Here is a 9,146-nt window from a genome sequence, read left to right as displayed (position 1 = left end):
TGTATGTGTGTGTCTCTCTGTCTGTGTGTGTCTGTGTGTGTGTGTGTGTGTCTGTGTGTGTGTAGAGCATAAGTGTAAACACAGGTCAAGACTATTTCCAGCAGGTTTGATTACACACAGAAGAGCAGTCTTTCACAACACAATCATTGCAACATCTTAATAAGCGGAAACATACTCATCTTCAAATCAGCTTTTCATCTGGTCAGTCTAACAGTGAAATGAAAGCTTGAATGCAGTCAGTCGAATGTTTAAAGGGCCGTATGAAACTCTAAAGTGGAGTAGGATGCGTCTCATTTACCTCCCGCTGTCTGGAAACTAAACCACACGTGCAAAGTAAACACTGCAAGAAAGGACATTGCTTTTATATTTTATTCTATTTACAGCACATTAAAAAAACTCCAGCATGTCGAGCAGCGGCGGATATAAAGTGCTCGACGCTTGCAGAAAGTCCAGCTGGAAAAACACACCAAACCTGCGACCTAGAAACGCTCGAGTCCCGCAGGTCTCAGCAAACACACGATCACCAGCACGCTTTAATAACACACACGTCTCTCCAGATCTCCAGTGGAACATTTCAGAAGGAGGAAAGCAACGTAAACCGGGCGTAACGTGAGAATACAGTGTACACAACTTCCTGAAAGCGTGCTTTAATCGAAATCTCCATCACAAAAATGATAAATCCCTTCAAAAGCGATGGGTTGGCTCCTCCGAGAGTCTGCAAACTGGGGTTCGTGTTCACAGCAGGCCACCAAGGTACGGATAAAGTGCTTCTCTCATCATGACACATTAAATAATTAAAGCAAAACATCACAATCAGAGTGAAAAAGAGACAAACGAGAGAGAGATATATTACTTGGAGAGGACAGAGACAAACTGACATACTGCATGATGTAAGACCTACATGATGCTAAAAGGAATTTCACATTTTCATCATCTGAAGAAACGGACACACTAAGACTCATCGTTTTGTTTTATAATATGGATATTTGTCAGTCCGTTCAGTCAGATCCTAAACAGACGTAAGATTTATGAGAAACAGCAGCAGTGTGATCTTACAGGAGGCCAGTCACCGGTCGAGTGTTTTCTTTTTGTGAATAAATACATTCGGATTTAGTGTCAAGCTACTTGTTCTAATATCATGTACGTCCTAAAAAAACAAACATAAGATGGAGAAACAAATGGGAATTGTTCGCTCGGAGGTTCCCACATTCTCCTCGTGGCCCTCGAACACAGTCCACGCATCGCATCCAACAGCCACGTGTGGAGGGAAATAAAGCACCTTCCCTCATGATATCCGTGGCAGATGAAGGCGCTCTCCGTCCGGGGAGATCACCACGTCCTGGGAGCACCTGCAAAACCCTGAATGACAGCCAGTCCACTACCATCCTCGTGATCTGCAGAGAGAAAACAAGCAGATGCATGAATGGCAAGTACAGTATTCAGTATCTGAATATTCATTAACCTAGTAATTGCATGAACTATGTTCATATATGCTTGCAACCGCTTGCAATGTATTCTTTGTAAATGGTGGTGCAAAAAAAATACATGCATCAAAATGCATGCATAAGCATAAATAATGCATACAAATTCATAATAATGCATGCATTTAAAAATGCACAAATGACAAATGCATGCATTAAAATGCATATAAAAATGCATGCATAAAAATGCACAAATTATGCATCAAAATGCATGTATAAACAACCATGAATGATTCATATTAATGCATGCATAAAAATGCACAAATGCTGCATAACAATGTACTGAAATTTGAATCTGCAGATATGTTGTCATGCAAAGCACAGTCTAGATGAGACTAAATATGGCTGGATGGAAATTCAGGAGTGCAAACACTGGCAGTGGGAGCGGCTTGTGCACTTTAGCCAATATTGAACCAAGACAGCATCTGATCCTCAATAAACATGAGGTGACCTAGCAATCTCCAAAGAGACTGAGGCCATGGGAACCAACTGGGAAGTTAAAGATGTTTCTATTCTCAACTAAACACATCAAGCCTACTTTTCTCAATAACCTTTGGAGACAATGAAATGTAAAGAAAACGCACACCTAAAAACACAAGAGATGCACCCATGCGTTCCAAACCTGAATCACATTCCTCTGTGGAACACAAAAGGAGATGTTTAGAAGGATGTTCGTGCTGCTCTTTATCACACATCTATAGAAGATTGGGAAAGCCCTGATCAAATCAGTATTGAAATTATCTAAAAGTACTTAAGACAGCAAAAAGAGCAGCATCAACACACCAGAACATTTACTTTTGTGTTTCACAGAAGTAGGAAAATAAATGCTCTCCTCGCTCGGTTGAATAAATAAATGTATATAAGCGGTTTAGAGTTTCAGTCAAAATAAATGTTTATTGGTTTAATATTTTTAATTCAATAAATTCATGTTCATGGAATGCGCCATTAGTAGTACTAATAATATTTATAAAGTATTTATAAAGAATCACAAAACTTTGGGCTAAATTGCGCAGCCCTACAAATAAAGCAAAACATTTTTTTTTATTGCAAGCAATTTTCTGTCCACAAGGTGGCAACACTGGCCTCAGACCTTTTTTTACAGGCAAAAAATTAATAGAATGGAACAACAACAAACGACCAGAAACACAACAACAAAAGTTCCCCAATGCAAGCGCTTGGGTGAAGCTTCTCAGAGACTCATGCAACTCTGTTTTTAAAAAGTGCAAAGATATTTTATCACTCATCACTTCAAGAGAGAAACTGGGAAAAGATCAAACTTTCTATAGCGCATGAGTCGAGTTCACTCAAAACTGAAGCATGCTTTGCTTGTCATTAGACGCAAGGAAAGACAAGAGACTCACCTAAGTCTCGCAGTGAGCCAGTAGAGATGTGATTTCGGCACCCATGTGTCCCACCGCCTTGGCGGCCTCCATAATGGCACGGCGGTACATCCCTTTCTTCTTCCGGTTAAAGCGTGACCTGAAGAATTCGCGGAACGGTGAGAGTTTGGCAACTGAGAGTTGGGAGGTGGTGGGAGAACCGAACCAGGAGACTTTAGCTTCAGGCCACGGAGCATCGACCTCACCTTCTTCTCTACGAGCGCCGCTAATACTGAGTATCCGCGCAGGCCACCAAGGAAATCCGTGGATCTTTCCCCAAACAACATCACCCACTGTCACGGCATGACCTTCCTCTGTCACCCATTTAGTCATGCTGCGAGTGTGCAGTCGTACAGTTAGAGGCGGAACAGTCTTACTTTCCCCTTGAGAGGAAGACGAGACTGCGATATCGTCGCCTGGAGCGAGATCACAGATTTCCGGCGACGTTCCGTCGGAGCTGAACGACTTGGACTCGTCGAGACTGTCACTGCTGCACACGGAGAGGCTCGAGGAGTCCGCTTTCCTCTTCCGGAAGTTGATGAGTAAAGTCAAGTCTCCGTGTCGTTCCACTTCCTCTCCCGACCAAAGCTCAAGCGAACTCTTCTCCACACCATCTTCCGACTGAGAGTTGGGAACTCTAGGACTTTTCCTCCGAACGCCATCCACCAGTTCTGCCTCGTACACGGACACCTGCTCCGCTCCGTCAGCCCGGGATCTCAAGCGTATCTTGGGCGAAGGGGCGTCAGGATTACTCAACCTTGGGAGCTTGAGTTTGGGAATGGAAATGGTAAGACCCGTTCGGATGGAGTCTACAGGAGGTTGCACGACTTTTTGGGATTCCTCGGAAGCGTTGTGCTCTCTGTGGCCGTTCTGCAGAAGCTGCTTCGGACAGAAGGGTTTGACAGAACCGTGAACCCTCGAGGGGATCTTTATCACCTCACCTTTGCCTTGTGGAGTGCTATAAGAGATCTTAATCACGGGGCTATGGGGAATGATGCTCCCTCCGGGAAACTTCTCATCATCCTTCTTGTCCTTCCGGGAGCGTTTGCTGTCATAGATCGCTGATTCCTCTCGTCTCTTTGACTCTTTGTTGTCTCCGTCCTCCTTCCTCTTGGCTGGGGTTGATTTAGTGTCCTCTTCAGATTGAGGAGCGTTCTCCTTCCTGGACGTCTTGGCCTCCGTTGGTCCATCTTTGCTCTCCTCGTCACTGTTGAGTGTGTTTTGCATTTCTCGCACAGCACCTGCCGAGGTCTCAGTCGGATTGTGCTCATGGTCATCCGTCCAGGTTCTCGACTTCGTCTCTTCTTCCTCTTGACTGGACGAGTGGTGGTTGTGGTACCCATTGGTTGTAAGTGTGCCGGACCCACATGGGCTGAGGAAACGGGGCGCCTTCGAAGTACGGCGGGTACGAGGGCTGACCCGGCTGCACCGGGATGGGTACCGGACGGGATGTCCACCTCAGGCTCCGTGTTCTCATCTTTTGGTCGCTCTATCGGCTGACTGACGGGTTCAGAGGAAACCTCTTCCCTCGAGACTTCACAGTCCGCTCGTCAATACGAGGCTCTCGGATTCAGATTTTCCAACAACGTCTGGAAGGCAAAACAGCCCAGTCCTACAGAAAAGAGTGGAGAGGGAACATAAGGACAGTAATTGAGAGAGTAAGGGTTAATTACCAATAATACTGTGCTTCTTTGACACAAAAGCTTCCTGGTGTTCTGTTTAGACTTTTCATTTTAAAAGCCACTAGCAGCAACAATTGGACAAAACAAAATAAGGACAATCCTAGTTTTCTGACATTCCCCAGTCTAACATTGTTTGGACAAACAGAGTCGAGATAGCATCGAGATACTGAGCCACATTTTTTTTTTAATTTTTATGGCAATAATAGTTATTTTAGCCTTGCCTTGGCAACTATCTGAAAGAAAACATTACCTTTTTATATTACTTAAGTTAATGTTTATGCATTTTGTATGGTTTTGTATGTAGGTTACAATAATAAGCCATCTAAGGACCGTCACCTTAAATGTCCTTATTTTTAACATGATCACACTTTTGCAAACCTTTCCACGCTCAAGAATTGGAAATACACGATTAATCATTTCTAATGGCAAGCCGACTCTTGACCAGAAAAACCAGTTAGTGAACCAGTCATATCATGCACAGAGCCACTCCTACATGTGTTATAGCCTTTAAAAAACACCACAGATATTCCTCCATCTCTCAAAACTCTTATTCTCAGAAACTAAGAACTTCATGGTCACATTTGAAAAATACAACAGAATGAAGAATAATTGTTATTATTATTATTATTATTATTATTATGTGCACTGTGACACATTAGAGGGAGGGGGGGTGAAATGCTATTTCATGCACACTGAGTTTTTTACACTGTTAAAGAGTTGGATTCCCATGCTAAACATGGACAAAGTTTCAAAAATTAAGTTGTACGTTTGAAGGAGTATTTCTGTTCCAAAAAAACCTCTTCCGGTTTGTCACAAGTTTCTGAAAGTTTTTTTCGAGTATGGCTCTGTGTGACGTTAGATGGAGCAGAATTTCCTTATATGTGTCCTGAGGCACTTCTGCCGGAAGAGCGCGCTCCCGTATAGCAGAGCACTGAGAGCACAACAGACTTCACTGATCAGAGCGAGAGCGTCGAGAGATGTCACAAAAGAAGTGTGTTTTTGGTTGCCAGAGCAAGACAACCCTGCACAGATTACCAAAAGAGAAACAGCATTAAGGGACCAGTGGATGGAGTTTATTTTTACAGAGCATCAACGGAGTTGTGCAAGTGTTTGTGTTTGTTCCCTGCATTTCGAAGATGCTTGTTTTACAAACAAGGCCCAGTTTGACGACGGATTTGCGTATCGTTTATTTCTTAAGGATGATGCAGTCCCAACGAAAAAGGGTCACGATCCTGTGTTGTTACCGCAGGCGGTGAGTAAAACTGCTTTAAATATCTCTGCCTCCTTGTTAGTGCGTCCCCTCCCATCGGAGACCCGGGTTCGAGCCCCGCTCGGAGCGAGTCGTTGCTGCTGCTGTTCTCGTTCAGTTTCAGCCTTCACAGCTGTTACAGCTTCCAAACGCTCTCAACTCAAAAGCCTACTGGTGCTCGTGATTCTTTAGCTCCGCCCACACGTCACGCCTCCAGCCGCTCGTGTTTTTCCGGGAAAAATCGGTACAGACTATCTTTCTCTTATGAATATAATAAAACTAAAGACTTTTTGGAGTTATGAAGGATGCAGTACTACTCCATAGGTACTCAAGATTAACAGGAGATTGAGTGAAAACCAGCATTTCACCCCCCCTTTAAGCACATTATCTCCCCAACACCTCACTACTGTAACTACAAAACAAAAAGCTCCCATTTTGGTGTCTCCATAAAACAATTAACAAATTATTTTTTTTTTTTATACACAGAAAGCATATTAAATGATTTTTAGTATATGTGACCCTGGAGTCTTAAGTTGCTGGGGCATATTTGTAGCAATATCCGAAAAAACTTTGTGTGGATCAAAATTATAAATTCTTCTTTTATGCCAAAAATCATTAGGATATTAAGTAAAGATCATGTTCATGAGGATGTTTTGTAAATTTCATACTGTAAATACATCAAAACTTCATTTTTGATTAGTAATATGCATTGCTAAGAATTCATTTGAACAACTCTAAAGATGATTTTCTCAATATTTAGATTTTTTTTCTCCCTCAGATTCCAGATTTTCATGTAAATGTAAAAATTTACATTTAAGACTTGTTTTGTGTTCCAGGGTCACATGACCTACAGTTACACTGACATTTTAGTTGGCGTTTTCTGTAAATGATGGTAGAAATGTATGATAGTCATTAGTTTTTACTCAGAATAAAAAATAATAATAATAAAAAAAGATTTACAGTTGCATTAAACTTTTGTTTTGATGTTTGAAAACCCCTTTTTGTGTCTTTAACCCAAACTCAGAATAAAAAAAGGTAATTGCGACTTTGTCTTAATTCTGACTTTCCTTCATAGAATTGCGAGTTTGTCCCAAACTCCTGATTTTATATTTTTCAGTTCAATTCAGATTTATTTTTTCTGCCTGGAGCCTGAAGGTGAGCATGAGTCTGAGCTGTGCGCGGTTAGAAGCGACAGACAAAGAGACCAACGGGGACGAGATCCGGAGCCCCCTCCACCTCACTGAACAAAAACAATCCCATAAACCACCGGGACACCGGAGAGACCCAGGAGACCTGCTTGTTTTCACACCCAGCTCTGAAATCTGATTGTGCAGGGATTATTAATTTAACCTCAGAAGGAAGTGAGAGAGGCATAAACACCAATCGTCTGATGTTTGATGCAAAATAAAACGCCCAGCCCTGAAGCGTCGGTCTTCGAGGCCTTCATACGACCGCTGTAGGTGTAAGAAAACCCTTCATTACATAATCAGAATATTTATAACAGCTGAGATGTTCACGACAGACGATGGTGCTATTTAAACACTCCCAGGCCTCTAAGAGAGGAACACTTGCTGATTACTGACACTACACTCATCACGGTTTGCTCAGAAACTAAGAAATATTCTACGATAAACATTTAATATACTTCTCTTCAGCTTATTTTAGTGCAGTGAAAAACAACTGGTGTAGAAACTTCACAGCAAGGTTCACAAATTATTATTAATGAAACGTCAACTAAAAAATTAAATTTAAATTTTCAAAGTCAAAAAGTAAATATTTTCTATTTTCAAAACACTTATTACTTTTTTTCAATGCATGCAGCACGTTTTTCATTTCTATATTATTTTTTAATTATTACATTTTTTTATTATTAATATTCAAAAAAAAAGACAAAATTGTAAGATTATGTCACAAATACTTTTTAAATACAATGTTTGTGAAACATCAAGTAACACATTAAATGTGAACTTTTCAGATTTATTTTTGGTGTTTTATGCCTTTATTTTGATAGGACAGTAGGTGGACAGGAAGTGAAGGAAGAGAGAGAGACATTTTGGAGAAGAAAGACTGAAATAGATCTTCAATGCATTCTGCTTACTTTACATTTTTAAGTTAATTCAGAAAAATTAAATAAGCAAAATTATTTATATCTCACAGTTTTTTTCGTAGAATTGCAAGGAAAAAGTGTGTCAAAATTGCAAATACCTTTATACATGTATTGGGGCATAATTGTAGCAATAGCCTAAAATATATTGTATGTGTCAAAATTATAGATTTTTCTTTAATGCCAAAAATAATTAGGATATTGAAGATTATGTTTCATGAAGATATGGTTTTTTTTACTGCAATTTTCTCAATATTTGGATTTTTTGCACTCTCAGATTCCTCATAATCTTTATTTAATTATGTTTCATACTGCACACACTCAGGTTTTGTGCACAATCGTGTAAAGCACGACTCGGGGAATGTAAGGTTGAGCGCACTGCATTGTGGGCCACAGTATTCTGTGCCATGTAATCTCTAGGTCATCTACTGACACAGAAAGTGTGCAGTTATGATATTCTGAACACAGCGAGCGGCTCCAGAACACGAGCAGGACGTGACACAGGAAGATAATACAGGAACAAGCACATTTCAATGCGGTGATTTCACAAAAGTTGCATAAAACGGTGAGGAAATGACACATTTGTGCTTAATCTTTCATAAAACGCTATTAATACTTAGGGTTTCCATAATAACAGCTGAAAATAAAACATAGTTCATATCACAAACTGTTAAAATATTTAACATTTAAGTGTGTGGAATAATGCAGAGTCTATAAATACCTGACAGCTGCTCATATTCAGACACAGATCCACCTTCATATGCTGTTTATAGTGAAATATAACCTTGTGAAGTGCTTGAGTGACATCTCACCTGTCTTTGTCTGACACAATTTATATTAAAACTCATAAAACCTCAAAATAATGTCATTATTATGAAGGAAGGAATGAAGTGATCTAATCCAGACAATGAGAGGTCACTATAAATAAGAGAAAAGAGGTCAATAAGCAAAGGCCTCGTGTGATTTTATTAGAAAACCATTGAGATTAAATGTCTCAAAGCGCATTTATAAGGATAAAATGAATAAACACGTGTGCCTGAGCAGTATTTGACCTTTAAACTGGATGAATGTCCAGGTATGCTCTCGAAACAATGGCATCTGGGCCTTCATGAGGAATACTGCTGATTTGACTCGATTAAACGGACTGCGTGATGCAATGCGTGCGCGTGCAAACATCAATCAGAGTCTCCGCTGGAAGTGATACAGTGAAGATACATTGTTACATGACAGAGCTCCAGGTGCTACATTAAA

General features: G+C 40.6%; 1 pseudogene; it reads right to left on the bottom strand.

Moving 5' to 3' along the window:
* Positions 1 to 351: 351 nt before the first annotated feature.
* On the bottom strand, positions 352 to 4,394 carry LOC113099008 (PWWP domain-containing protein 2B pseudogene; annotated as a pseudogene).
* Between the last annotated feature and the right edge of the window lie 4,752 nt (positions 4,395 to 9,146).

This window comes from Carassius auratus, unplaced genomic scaffold (assembly GCF_003368295.1).
Source record: "Carassius auratus strain Wakin unplaced genomic scaffold, ASM336829v1 scaf_tig00216822, whole genome shotgun sequence".
In the NCBI taxonomy this organism is placed as follows: domain Eukaryota; kingdom Metazoa; phylum Chordata; class Actinopteri; order Cypriniformes; family Cyprinidae; genus Carassius; species Carassius auratus.
This window is presented reverse-complemented; position numbering and strand designations above follow the sequence as displayed.